This window comes from Tenrec ecaudatus, chromosome 2, assembly GCF_050624435.1.
Source record: "Tenrec ecaudatus isolate mTenEca1 chromosome 2, mTenEca1.hap1, whole genome shotgun sequence".
NCBI classification, from domain to species: Eukaryota; Metazoa; Chordata; class Mammalia; order Afrosoricida; family Tenrecidae; genus Tenrec; species Tenrec ecaudatus.
Genome location: NC_134531.1, coordinates 193,225,322 through 193,240,669, shown reverse-complemented (window position 1 = coordinate 193,240,669; position 15,348 = coordinate 193,225,322). Strand labels below are relative to the sequence as shown.

The 15,348-nt window shown below is 41.4% G+C and overlaps 1 pseudogene; it reads left to right on the top strand.

The window, feature by feature from the left end:
* Positions 1-12,618: 12,618 nt before the first annotated feature.
* LOC142441153 (NEDD8-activating enzyme E1 catalytic subunit pseudogene) lies at positions 12,619-14,077 on the top strand (annotated as a pseudogene).
* The last annotated feature ends 1,271 nt before the right edge of the window (positions 14,078-15,348 follow it).

The following is a 15,348-nucleotide window of genomic DNA, read 5'->3' as shown; positions in this document are numbered from 1 at the left end:
TAGGTTTCTCATGACCACAATGGAGTGTTCTGAAATTCTGCTTCTTCTCAAAAACTATCTATAGCTTGCTCTGATCCCACACAGTCCAATGCCTCAGTATAGTCAAAAAGACACAATAACCATCTTTCTGGTATTCTCTGCTTTGAGTCAAGATCCATCTCACATCAGCAATGATATCCCTTTTCAACATCCTCTTCTGAATCTGGCCTGAACCTCTGGCAGTTCCCTGTCAATGTACTGATACAACTATTGTTGGATAATCTTAAGCAAAATTTTACTTGCTTGTAATGTCAATGATATTGTTCCATAATTTGGGGATTCTGTTAGGTCACTTTTCGTTGGAATGGGTACAAATGCGGGCTTCTTCCAGTACGTTGATGAAGTAGTGGTCTTCCAAATTTGATGACATGCACAAGTGAGTGCTTCTAGTTGTTCATCAGCTTGTTGAAATATTCCAATTGGTACTCCATCAATTCCAGGAGCCTTGTTTTTGGACAATGCTTTCAATTCACCTTGAACTTCTTCCTTCAGCACCATGGGTTTTTAATCATAGCCTACCTCTTGAAATGGTTGAATTTCAAGTCGTTCTCATAGGCTACCTCTTGAAATGGTTGAATTTCAAGTCGTTCTCTTTGGTTGAATTTCAAGTCGTTCTTTGAATGCTTTCTGTATCATTCAATATCTTCTCCAGAGTCTTTTAATATTACAACATGAGGCTAAATTTTTTCCTTAGTTCTTTGAGTTTAAGATATGCTGAATGTGTTCTTCCTCTTTAGTCTTCTAACTCAAGGTCTTTGCAAATTTCATTACACCATTCCTCTTAAATCTGTCATTCCCAGTGTAGTAAACCATATAATTTTCTGGTTCAAAATGGCCAATGCCATTCTATTTCAGCTCACTAATGCCTACGAGATCAATCTTTAGATATTCTATTTCATTTTTGACAGCTTCCAATTTTTCACTTTCCCTTTTGGTTTTCTAACTCTAGGTCTTTGCCCATTTCATTATAATGCTTTATTTTGGTTTCTTGAGCTGCCTTTTGAAAAAATGTTTTCTTTAGCACCTTGACTTCATCATGCACTTCAGCTCCTCCCTGTTGAAGAACAAGTTTCAGAGGCTCTTCTCACATTCACTTTAGTCTTTCATTGCTTTTGGATCTCGTTGTTGTTTCGACCTTGTGTGGTCTTCATTTATGATGTTCTTGATATTATCTCACAGTTGTTCATCTAGTCGTTGTTCATTAGTGGTCAATAAATCAAACCTTTCCTTGAGTTAGTCTCTCAATTCAGTGAGATGGACTCAACATGGTATTATAGTTTTTGTGGACTTGTTCCAATTTTCTTCAGCTTCAACCTGATCTTACATGATAATCATATAAACAGTTGGTTTTCTTTTCCACATTTGTCATCATACCTGTTTTTGGCTAATGATATTGATTTTAACCCCCATTTGTTCCCACAGATGTTGTCAATGTGACTTCTTCTGTGTGTTCCATCTGGGGAACGCCACATGTCTCATTAACTTTTGTGCTGTTGAAGAAATGTATTTTCAAAGTTACCGCCTTGCAAAATTCTATCATTAGATCTCCAGCTTCATTTCTATCACTGTGGCCTTATTTTCCAACTACTGTTCCTTCTGTACTTCCAGATGGACCTTAAAATAGTCTTTTTAATGATGAATTGAATGACACAATTTTTATTTAATTTGTCATTCCTGTCATAGGAAACCATATGATTGTTCAATCCAAAATGGCCAATACTAGTCCATCTCAACTCACTAATGCCTGGGGAATATACAGAAATAAGATTGACTACATTTGTGGGAAGAGACAATGGAGTAGCTCACTCTACTCGGCTAAAATAAGGCCATGGGCCCACTGTGAAACAGATGATCATTTGCTTCTATGTTAATTCTTTCTGAAGCTGAAGAAAATTAAGAGCATATTGTCTGCCACAGTGGCCTCCTATAACAATGATTGTGCTGTTGGTGCAGGACAAAGCGGTGCTGTGCAGAAAGTCACCATGAGTCACAACCACCTGACAACAACAACAACAACAACAACGTCTTTCAGCATGAAAGAAATCTTCAAGCTCTAAGATATATTTTTAAATCTCTTTTTTAATGTCCTCCAGTATCCTTTCTTCTATCCAAGCCATTCCAAGATTGTCCACACTCATCATTCCAATCCTGGAAGGCACACCAAGACTCAATATGGTGATAACAATCCCCTCAGTGACTGCTGCACGAGGCGGATCATTATCAAAATGTAACTATTTTTGAATGTGTAGATGACAATGGAGCCACAGAAACAGAATTGGTGTTGAAATTGGTCGGTTTCTCAGATTCATTCCAGTTATTCCAGAAACTGTAGAGGGGAAGCCTTGTGAACTTGGTGCCTGCAGGGAATGGAGCTGCATATTTCATGGAAAGGCCAACTCTAATTCTTTTTTGCTAATACAAGGGCTAAACCCAGGGTGGGCTTCACTAAGACAGATGGAGGGCTTTAAAGAATGGCTGCACCCTTGGTCACCATTCTGTACCCCCTCCCATAATGTTCAGTGACTGCAGGCATACGAGAAGAATGACTCTCATAAACATTGCAACACTCTGGATGTACTCACTTGTCTTAATTGCAGCAGCACAATGGGCGTGCCCATAGAGCCCCAGGCTACCAGGAAAGGAGGTCTGGCCCATTTTCATGAGATCAGTGATTGTTGTTAAGTGGTGTCCAATCAGTTCTGACTCATAGCCACCCTGAGTACAGCAGAGTGAAATGCTTTCGGGTCCTGTGCTAAATAACCTCACAATTCTTTCTATGTTTGAGCAGTCGTTGCAGCCATTGTGTCAGTCCATCTCCTTGACGCTCTTCCTCCTTCTTGCTGCCCTTCTACTGTACCACACATGATGTCCTTGTCCAGGGACTGGTCTCTTCTGAGAGCATGTCCAAAGTACACAAGACACAGTCTAGCCATCCTTATTTCTACACAGCTCCTTTCTGGTTGTACTTCTTCCAAAACAGATTTGTTTTCTGGCAGTCTATGGTACTTTCAATATTCTTCGCCAACACCACAGTTCAAATGCATCTAAAATCCAACTTTCATAGGAAGATGAGGTGATTAAAAATACCATGACCTGGCCCAGATATACCTTTGTTTACTTCCTTTCTCTCTTTTTAAATTTAAATCCTTTTATTGGGGGCTCATACAACTCTTATTACAATCCATCCACCCATCCATTGTGTCAAGTACATTGGTACATTTGTTGCCATCATCATTTTCAAAAGATAATCAAAAGATTATCTTTCTACTTGAGCCTTTGGTATCAGCTCATTTTCTCCCTTCCCCACTCTCCCTTCCTCATGAATCCTTGATAACTGATAGGTTTTTTTTCACCGACTGCTGTCTCCCTTCACACACTTTTCCATTTTCCTCCCTGGGAAGGGGTTAAATGTAGACCATTGTGGTCGGTTCCCCTTTCCTCCCCCCACCTTCCCTTTACCCACCTGGTATCACTACTCTCATTATTGGTCCTGAGGGTTTTATCTGTCCTGGATTCCCTGTGTTTCCAGCTCTTATCTGTACCAGTGGTCTAGCTGGATTTCTAAGGTAGAATTGGGGTCATGATGGTGTGTGTGTGGGAGCTTTGAAGAACTAGAAGAAAGTTGTATGTTTCATCAGTGATATACTGCACCTTGACTGGTTTGTCTCTTCCTTGTGACCCTTCTGTAAGGGGATATCCAATTGTCTACAGATTGGTTTTGTGTCTCCTCCCCACTCCCTGATTCGCATCGACATATTTTGTTCTGTACCGTAGTTTTCAAGGTAGCATCCTTCTCTTCAACACTGTAAAGAGGTCTTGTGCAGCAGATTTGCCCAATGCAAACTAGATTTATGATACTTCTTTTAACACCCTTCACTGCATTTCCCTGGATTGGTATTGACTTGATGGCAGTGAGTGAGGACAATTCTATCATAAGTGTCATTTAGCTATTTCTACTAAGTGACATAGATCTTCTTGTAAGTTATATTATCCTATTCTTTCCAGACTTCAAAAATTTTCTTATTTCACGGAAATGACTCTGAATGTCTAGACTAGTTCATTTCCATTTGAATAAGATAAAATACTGATGAATTCCACATGTGTTGAGGCGATAGTAGTTTGAGACTTTCTTCCTGTTTGGGAAATGAACTGCACAGAGTTGCCATTCACAAAATGTAGACTGTTTAAAAGGAGTAGAGTTAAGGATGATGACAGATGTGAAATCCCGAAGTAAGAATCTTTTTCAGCCTGGAGTGGTAATGTCCTTCAGTTTGTATTTGCTTCCAACAAAGCAAAGGGCACTGGGGATTGTGTAAAGGGACCACACAGTCCCTGGATTAGTCTGGGTACTTTAGAGAAACAAATCCACAGAAACTTGTGTATAAGAGAGGCTTTTATATAAAGGTTAAGTGTGCATCAAGAAAACATCCCAACCCAGTGCTGCCCAAGCCCACAAGTCGGAAATTAACCCATATGTCCGACCTCAATCCACCAAGTCCTCCTCCATCTCACAAAACACACACTATGATTCCGAGTGCAGGAGGAAAGCCAAATCAGTGAACGTGTAAGCATCTCAGTGCTGGCAGGGGTCTCTACACGGCTGCTCCAGCACCCAGGGCCACATCGGGGCAGGTCCATGGGCTTCTTTTTGGGATGTCTTGCAGGAAGTCAGCCTTGCCTGCTGAAGCAGTGAACTGGCTAAGGCAGCTGCACCCTGGTCTGACCATCAGAAAGCAAGAGACCTGAGAACTAGAAAGGTGAGGCTCACTGAACCATTTATCCCTCTGCCCTTCAATTAACCCCACATGTGTTTATCAGCCAGGTTGGCACAATAAACTATCTCAATCCCTAAGGATTTGTCCAACAGTATGAAGTGGGAACCCTGGATTCCTGTTAAGGAGATCTCTGGACATTTGGGTGTTAGAAAATGGATCCCTAAATTCTTTCTGTGGAAATGAAGAGACTATGATCTCTTTAGGTAATGTGAAAGAATCAACAATGATTTCTGGGGAAATACCATTGCATTTGAAGTTACTTATGAAGGTAAAAATCCTTCCCTTCTGTTCTCAGATTTTGTTACTGCAAATATTAGATCTGTGCCCTAGAGGTATTGAGTTTAATTAGTAACCACTCAAAGAGGAACAGAGAACGAGAACCAACCATTGATTTTAGGGAGAGAGCTAGCGGAGCATCCAACAGAACTGACCTGTTTAGCAGGTGCTCAACTCATTTCAGTTCCCAAGCACCATATATACGAATTTTTCTAACACTATAAATCACATGCTACAATGAAGTGGCCCATCATTATTAGAATACACGACAGATCACAAAAAGGCTATAAAGTACAATGAGTACATTAAACAAAGTAAATGCATAAATAGAATTCTATCATTCACCATCTTGCTGTCTACTTTCCTGATGACCACTCTTTATCAATTGTACAGGGACGGAGATAGCTAAAGGATTCAAAGGACTCCAAAGAGGATTCAAATAGTACTTAACATTCCAAACTCGATACATAAATAACCACTTCACAAAATTAACTGTATTAAAACATGAATGAGTCAAGTTAAAATGACTGCAGTCCTGCTCACAAGTCTTGCTCACAGTTACAACTTCTCTCTTTGAGACTTCAGGCCTCAGCTAACAAGCTTTAAGACTCACTGGCTCCTAGACTTAACCCAGAAAGCACCAGCATTTCAATGTCACCTGGAGAGTACAGATATCTAACCCACTCGATTGAAATTAGGATTACATAAATAAATTAAGGAAGCACATTGAATGCAATAATATATAGAAATGTTGAAAGAAATTATTAGGAAAGCAACAACAACAAATAAACTTTTAACCAAAATAGATTGGAGCACCAAGAAGTGAACCATGGGTATCTTGTTCAAGAGCCTCTCACATTAACATATTGTTTTTCCTTCAGTTAGTTTAGTGATATCAGTAAGGTTGATACGGCATCTTCAAACATTGAATATTTATGATTAAGCTTGGGTAGCAAGTAGTCTATCATGGTCCAATTTTATAAAAACAACTTCTCTGACTTGTCTCAATCTTGAAGCTATTGGCTATTGATTGATATGTGGTATTCAGGTCATTAGTTGCTCCTCCTGATGGGACAAAGTAGAAAGAGAATTGTATTTAATTATATTTATAATTATACCATATACATTATATGTAATTATATTTATTTAATATAATATTGTTTCACAAGTTGTGTGATTTCCATACGTGCCAGCATCAGGGTAGATGCATTGCCAATCTTTCACTTGAGCACAGCCCTCCTATGGCATCTGCAAGGACAGGGGAAAGGATCATCCTCGACAAATAAGACAATACCCAGGGGAAGCCTTCACATGGGCATGGCTAAAAGCTAGATAATTTCACATTCTTCGAAACTTTGCTTCGCCCCCCCAACCCCCGGCCCAAAATCAAGACGTGATCATTGACATTCTGAAACATAAACACAACTGGCAGAATTTGTAACTTGGGATATCTAGATTGAATCCTTGTCTCTAGCTCAGGTCAAAACTGCATGCCTCTGGTTATAAGTATCATAATATGTTATTTTACCTTTGGTCGTAGGAAGCAGTGTCGTTGTGAAGGTCTTCAAGAGGGGTACAAATACAAACCCAACAGGCCTGTAATGCCGAACGGGGTTTGACTTCTCCTCCTAAACAAAGTCAGAGATGCCCAGGATTCCTTAGGCCATGTGGATGCAAACAATATCCCCTTGGAGGAGGGAGATTTAGGGTTTAAAAGATCTAAGGGATTCTGGAAGTAGGAAGGCTAGTTTCAGGGCTCCTGTGCAAACACAATAAATAGCAATAAAAATGATCAAATCTGGTGCAATTTTACTTTAAGCTCAATACAGGCTCAACTGCCCAGTTCTTAAGTTGGTACTGCTGGATTCTGCTGGGATGGATCTAGGCCTCAGCGTATGCCAGCTCAACTGCAGTCTGAATCATCAAGATGATGTTGAAGGGTCCAATTCATCTGTTTTGCAAGGGAGAGTCTTTATTTTCAAAGCAGGACTTGACCTCTGGGTCAGAGAACACAGGTAGTCACCTCTGGAGGAACCAGCTACTGGGCCCAGACTGCTGTGTGGAGGTTGCATAGAACCTGGGTTAGAGAATACATATAACAAGACATAAAAACCTCCTTAGTAATATGCCTATTATTATTAGGATTACTGAGTAAGGAGTTGAGAAAATATGGCCTTCTATAAATAATTTCAACAAATCTTAATTTTAACTTACTCCTTGAGGTTATATGCACCATCACCAATGCTAATGTCAATACTTCTGTCCATGGAAGCTTGGTTTCATGGCATACCTTAAACACCCCTTGAAAGTATGATTCATTTTTCAGTGTTGTGGTTGATTGGGTCACCCATGTAGCACAGTTTCCACTTGATTCCTCCAAACCCAGGATACTTGGCCTACTGGAGGCAAAGAGTGAGATCCATTATTACTGCTTACATTTAAAGGCAGGCGAAATCTTGGAATCAATTTCTATAATACTATCTCGGTGACTTTCTTTGTAGTTCCAGTGAAAAGTCTCTACCCATCCTGAAAATGCATCTAATGGGTCTAGGTGCTTTGTTCTAAAAACTTCAGTAAAGTCTGCTTACATAGGAGATTCTTCAGAATATACTCATTCAACATATCATAATGGTATGTGAACATCAGTCAAAAATCTAGGGGGGTTTAAAAACTGAAATCATTTTAAAAATCATTTTATTGGGGGCTCCTACAACTCTTAGCACAATCCACACACACATAGTCTCAAGCACATTTCTACATGTTGCCATCACTGTTTTCAACGCATTTTCTTTGTACTTGAGCCTTGGATTAGTTCCTCATTTTCCCTTCCCTTCCTCTCCCTCCGTCATGAACCCTTGATAATTTATAAATCATTATTATTTTTTCATGTCTTGCATGTGCAATGTCTCCGTTTACCCCCTTGTCTGTTGTCCATCTCCTGGGAGGGGGTTATAGATAGGTCATTGTGATCTGTTCCCCCTATCTCCCCCCACCTTCCCCTTCCCCTCCTGGTATGACCACTCTCAATATTGGTCCTGAGGGGTCCATCTGTCCTGGATTCCCTGTGTTTCCAGCTCTTATCTGTACCCAGGTACATGCTCTGGTCTAGCCGGATTTGTAAGGTAGATTAGGGTCATCATAGTAGGGGAGAGAAAGCATTGAAGAACCAGAGGAACGCTGTATGTTTCATTGGTGCTGTTCTTACCCTGACTGGCCAGTCTTTTCCCCACAATCCTTCTGTAGGGGATGTCCAATTGCTTACAGATTGGCTTTGGGCCTCCACTCTGCACTCCTGCCCTCATTCACAATTTGATTTTTTTGCTCTGTGTCTTTGATGCCTGATACCTGATCCCATCAACACCTGTGGTCTCATAGGCTGGTGTGCTTTGTCCATGTGGGCTTTCTTGTTTCTCAGCTAGATGGCTGCTTGTTTATCTTCAAGTCTTTAAGACCCCAGCCGCTGTTTCTTTTGATAGTCAGGCACCATCAGCTTTCTTCACTACATTTGCTTATGCACCCAATTTGTCTTTAGCTATTGTGTCGGGAAGGTGAGCATCTCAGAGTGCCAGATTATTAGAATAAAGTGCTCTTGTGTTGAGGGAGTATTTGAGTAGAGCCCAATGTCCATCTGCTTCCTTAATACTAAAACTATAAATATATGTACATAGATCTATTTCACCATCATTATATATAAATATATTTATATATGTACATGCCTATATGTAGATCTCTATAAATGCCTCCTAGTTCTTTCCTCTATTTCCTTTTACTGCCCTCTTGTCCCACTATCATGTTTAGCCTTCATTTGGGTTTCAGGAATTCCTCTCGGTTACATTGCCCTTGATCAAGCTTTTCAGTCACTTGTTGTTCCCTTGTCTCTTGGCTTGTTAACACCCACTTCTTTTTCCCTGCCTTCCCCTCTACAATGTCCCCCCCGGAACTGTCGTCCCATTGTTGTCTCTTTCGGCTTTTCTATCCTGCTTAACCCATCCAGATAGACATGCAATGACAACAATATGCAGAAACGCAAGACTGAGCACAACAAAGCAACAATAGAAAATAAAACAATAGCTACAATAGCAATAAAAAGGAAATGACCCCCCCCAAAAAAGTCTATAAATAGTTTAAGGTCTATGTGTTGTCCTTTATGAGTATTTTCTAGTTGTGTCTGATAAGGTTCCGTGCCCTGGCCCCACAGTCTATTTTTGATGTTCCCTGGGGACTTCATTGCTCTGCTCAGTTTGCTGCTCTGTTGCACTCTCTCAGTGGGCGCAATTCCCGTTGTGTGCCTCCAGTGTTGTCCCTGGTGGTGCTATGGAGTCAGTGAGGAACACTGTGTCTCATGGTGGGGCCGGCCCTATGGTCCTCTCTGTTCATTGACTGCTCTTAGCAGAAATATCATCCTCAGGACTTGGTGGACCAGAATGTGCTTCACTCTTTTTTTCTCCTGTTTGCTCCTGTGTGGTCTGATCAGACAGTTCCCTCTCCTTGAGCTGTAGCTTCAGTGCTGTCCTCTGAAATGAATTCTTCTGGGGAGAGGGGGGCTGTCCACTTGGTTGGTAATGGGTCCAGCCCCTCAGGTCTCTCTATTGGTTCCATGCTTCCTGCCAGTGTGTTGTGTTCTTGTCTTGGCGCACCAGGTTGAAGTCTGGCCCCTCCTTCCCTGTGGAGATATAAACAACACTCTCCTTGGGTGAGTTAGTGCCCTGTTCCAGCAGCTACTCATGTCTTCCCCCCTTGTTTTAGTTGGCTACCATATGTATTCCTGGGTTTAGTCTGGCCCCTGCCATACTACCTGGACCTCATCCCAGGAATATATGTATACAGTAGCTTCTTCCCTATGCTCCTTTTGGATTTTTTGAGCTCACCTCAGCTGACTCGTGTTGTACTTGTCCTTTTGTGCTTGGCGTACTTTGCTTAAGATAATTTCTTCCAGTTCTTCCCATTTGGTGATGTGCTAAATGTGTTCATCATTCATCACTGTTTTTTAGTGATGTGTAATACTCCACAGTACGTATGTACCACACAGTTTTTCATCCATTCATCTGTTGATGGAAATTTGGGTTGTTTCCAACTCCCTGTGATTGTGAACTGTGCCGCGATGAACATTGGAGCACAGATGTCTGGCCGTGGGTTGAGAAACGGAAATCACTTTGACCATAAGGATTAGAAGGGGCCTAAGTAGCTTCAGATAACACCTGTGGTCAGGAAGTTAGGGGAGGACGATTGTCCATTTGTAATAACACTTGAACAGGAAATTGGCTTCTATGTTTAATCAAGCCATCTTCTTAAGTATATTAAACCCTATTTCTGCACATGGAAGTATGATTTGCACTTCTTGTGGATATATACTGGATATCAAGTTATCCCAGAATATCAGAGCCAAACATCCAAGATTAACTTTACCCTGAAGCATTACCGTTCTCAAGTGAGTAGAAGAGGATGAGTCCATATTCCTCAGGGCATCTAGGGGTCCTTTCATATGTCCATTCTTATAACGAGAGCAAACACTAGGCCAGTAACTTAATACCCCCACGCATTTCAAATGAAATACAGGCCCTGTAAAAAATATCAAATGAAATACCAGGCCCCTGAACAATCAGGATTAGGTTCAGCATTTCCTTAAGCCTGATGTTCTAACACAGGGTCATTCGGCTTGAAAAACCTATCTGTAACATCACGGCGCGTTCTCTCTCTCTCTCTCTCTCTCTCTCTCTCTCTCTCTCTCTCTCTCTCTCTCTCTCTCTGTCTCTCCCTTCCTCCCTCCCTCCCTCCCTCTCTCAGCAGTAGTTTCACTCAGATGTCATTCCACCATAATCAGATCATAAAATTAATTCCATTACTTCCAATCCAGGTGACTGCAGTTATAGGTCCCATGGATTTCACTTAACCTGCAGTTCCAATGACCCACTCAGCTAGCCCCCAGCCTGTCCAGCTGCAGTGGCCTGGCAGACAGGTCTCCAGGTCTGGTCAGTAGCTCAAATTGTTGGTATCACAGATGGGCTGATCTCTCAACAGAAACCTCTAGACTCCCCTGGTAAAGTTTCACTAAATAATTGAATAACTCTATTTTCTTTTTACTTGACAAAGATCAAGGTATTAAGTAGATCTGCTGCAAAGTGACTTGACTGCTTTTAATAGCACCAAGACTCGATTTCCCCCTTTTGGATGCTTTTAATTGGATGATCAATAGTACTGGCTCTTACTTCTTCTCAATATTGAAAACTGGATCATTTAGAAAAGTATTACAATAATGGCTGTAGGAGTAGCCACATGACTTCTTTAATACTTGTCTGATGCTTATAATCAAAACAGGATTCTTTTGAGTAAGCAAAGGAGTATGCACCTTGAAAGGTCGTATGCTTGTAAGCAGTTAACCTTTGACTTTTTTTCCTTATTTCCCTCTAGAATATTATTTATTAACCTGTACTCTTTAGAACATACCAGAATTATTCCTCAAATGTGGCTGTATTTGGTACTTCATTAAGGATTCATCCAACACTCCCTGAAGAGACTCAACATTATGAAAAGGTAGATAAAAGCCCTTGCAGACAAAGGTGTCTCTATTGTGAGGGAGTCCTGGTGGCATCGTGGGTTACCTGTTAGACTGCTAACTACAAGGCCCGGAGTTTGAAACCACCAGCCACCAAATGGGAGAAAGATGAGGCTTTCTATTACTGTAAAGAGTTGCCATTTTGGAAATGCACAGGGGCAGTTCTGCTCTGTTCTTCAGGGTCACTGTAAGTCAGTGTTGACTCCAAAGCAAGGACAGTGATTTATTTTGAATGATGTAATTAGTATCCACTGGTAAAAGTCTAATCTAAAGGGAGAAAATGACCCAGCTGTCTTAAAGATTTGGCCATCTCAACAGCAATGGGTTGATCTGAGCCCTGTCCTTGGTGAGAGCAGCAGGAGAAAGTTCTGGCTATCTGCACCTGTAAAGACTTACAGCCCACAAACCCATACAGCTTTGCTGGGAATCAAAATGGACTGACTAGCAGTAGAGTTTTAGTTTAGTTAGCTTTTTGTTTTGTTTTGTTTTAGTGGTCTCTGAAGGAAGAAGTGGAGCCAACAAACAATGGCAGCACAATCTGTCCTGTCCTTGAAAATAAAACTCCAAATTCCCTGCCATGAGTTCATTCTGACTCACAGTGAGACTCCAGGGCAGGGGAGAGCCTTTCCCAGGGCTTTCTGAGAGTATAAATCTTTATGGGAGTAGAATGCCTCCTCCTCCTCCTGCAGAGTGGCTGGTGGTTTCCAACTGCTGCCCTTAGCCGCACAATACGTAACCCACTACGCCGTCGCATGGACCCGTGTTAATAATACCTTTGCGTAGAAACTAGCTCCCCGAGGTCCGTAAATAAACTGATGTAAGACTTAAGGCTACTGATGGATGACTTATGGTTACTGTTTCTCTAAACCTCCCCTCTGTAAAAACACCTCACATGGCCCAGGGGCCAGCGACTCTGCCCTCCCTGCCAGCGGCCCCGCCCACCGCGAGGGATTCTGGGAAGAGGCGGAAACCAACATGGCGGATGGCGAGGACCTGGAGAAGAAAAGAAGGAGACTAGAGGAGCTGCTGGCTGAGAAAATGGCTGTTGATGGTGGGTGTGGGGACACTGGAGACTGGGAAGGTCGCTGGAACCATGTAAAGAAGTTTCTCGAGCGATCTGGACCCTTCACACACCCCGATTTTGAACCAAGCAATGAATCTCTTCAGTTTTTGTTAGATACATGTAAAGTTCTAGTCATTGGAGGTGGTGGTTTAGGATGTGAGCTCCTGAAAAACCTGGCATTGTCTGGTTTTAGACAGATTCATGTTATAGACATGGACACTATAGATGTTTCCAATCTAAATAGGGAGTTTTTGTTTAGGCCCAAAGATGTTGGAAGACCAAAGGCTGAAGTTGCTGCTGAATTTCTAAATGACAGAGTTCCTAATTGCAATGTAGTTCCACATTTCATCAAGATTCAAGACTTTAACGACACTTTCTATAGACGATTTCATATTATTGTTTGTGGACTAGACTCTATCGTTGCCAGAAGATAGATAAATGGAATGTTGATATCGCTTCTAAATTATGAAGATGGTGTGTTAGATCCAAGCTCCATTGTCCCTTTGATAGACGGAGGCACTGAAGGTTTTAAAGGCTATGCCCGAGTGATTCTGCCTGGAATGACTGCTTGTACTGAGTGCACGTTGGAACTTTATCCACCTCAGGTTACTTTTCCATGTGCACCATTGCATCAATGACCAGGCTACCCGAGTATGAGTATGTAAGGATGAGTATGTAAGGATTGAGTATGTAAGGATGTTGCAGTGGCCTAAGGAGCAGCCTTTTGGAGAAGGCATTCCATTACATGGAGATGATCCTGATCATATTCAGTGGATTTCCCAAAAATCTCTAGAGAGAGCATCACAATACAATATTAGGGGTGTTACATATAGACTCACTCAAGGGGTGGTGAAACGAATGATTCCTGCAGTAGCTTCCACAAATGCAGTTATTGCAGCTGTGTGTGCCACTGAACTTTTTAAGATAGCAACAAGTGCGTACATTCCCCTTAACAATTACTTGGTATTCAGCGATGCAGATGGGCTGGACACGTACACATTTGAAGCAGAGAGAAAGGAACACTGCCCAGCTTGTAGCCAGCTTCCTCAGAACATTGTGTTCTCCCCTTCGGCTACACTGCAGGAGGTTCTGGACTACCTGACCAACAGTGCTTCTCTGCAAATGAAATCTCCAGCCATTACAGGCACATTAGAGGAAAAAAACAGAACACTTTATTCACAGTCAGTAACCTCTATTGAAGAACAAACAAGGCCAAATCTCTCCAAGGCATTGAAAGAACCGGGACTCATTGATGGGCAAGAATTGGCAGTTGCTGATGTCACCACGCCACAGACTGTACTATTCAGACTTCATTTTACTTCTTAAGGAAAATAAATATGCACATAATAATAAACTCATGGAAATAGACTTTGTGGCTATCAAGAAATTTAACTTCATTTTTAGCATTGGTGTTGCTGGAATTGACTTTCTAAAATATACATACAATTAATTCTCTTTTTTTTACAACTTTGTAACTTACCCTTGAAGACAGAATTTTGGGGTTGGTGTCTATAAGCATTTTCTCGAATTACCTGTGAAATGCGTGCAAAGATGATGTGCATGTGACTTGCTTCTCCTGGAAGAGAGGCAAACACTCTTGTGTGTGAATTTTGTTGGTTGTGGTCAAAGAATGTATTCTTCAGCTTTCAGTTGCATACTCACACCCCTTGACAACAATAAGACAATGAAATTGAAAAAACAAAACTGTAACCATCTAGAGCATAGTTACCAGAGTATTTTTGCATGATTTAATAATTATTTACTTGTGACTCTCCACAGGAATGTAAATTATTGAAAAGGTTTATCTTGTCCATAATAATTTGTAAATGGTGTTATAGCCAAATACCTGTGCATGGAAATGGGAATATTTTCATGTATTTATTTGTGGTGCCATAGAGGCTAATATGCACATCATTAAAGCCAAGATGTTGAAGAAGAATTTAATGTTTAAATAGTTATCACTGATGCTTTCACATTGTTTATTAATAAAATCATATATTGTCCAAAAAACCCTCACTTTTTGTACTCATTATGGGAAAACCTGCTGCACAAGACCTCTCGAAGGTGTTTCAGAGCAAGGATGTCATTTTGAGAATGCAGGGACACCTACCTGATCCAAGTCATGGTCTTTTCTTTCCGTATTTTCGATTGCCTCATAGGCATGGAAAGCTGGACAGTGAATAAGGAAGGGGTGGTTCATTCCACCACTTACCTGTCATCTTGTCTTACTGGGGTGTCTTGTGTGTTGCTGTGATTCTGGAAGACATGTCCCTGATATTTTATTTACCAGCAGGGTCATCCAAAGCAAACAGGTTTCAGCAGCGCTTACACATGAAGAACAGACTATGGAGACGAGATACGATTTCCACTTCTGAGCCCTTAGCCATTGAAGACCTGACGAATCGCAGTGGAACATTGTGAACTAAGGAAAGGTGTGCAGGGGGTTTGTTCTCTCACCAGATCCCTCTGGAGTGTTTGAGAGGAAGGACGTCACTCTGAGCATTGCGGTGTGCCTGGCCCTCGCTGTGGCGTGTTCAGTCTCCGCAGATGCATGTGAAAGTTGGCCCTTGAAGAAGGAGGATCAAAGAAGAATCGGTGAGTTTGGTTTATGGTCCTGGTGAAGCATATTGAAAGTATCATGG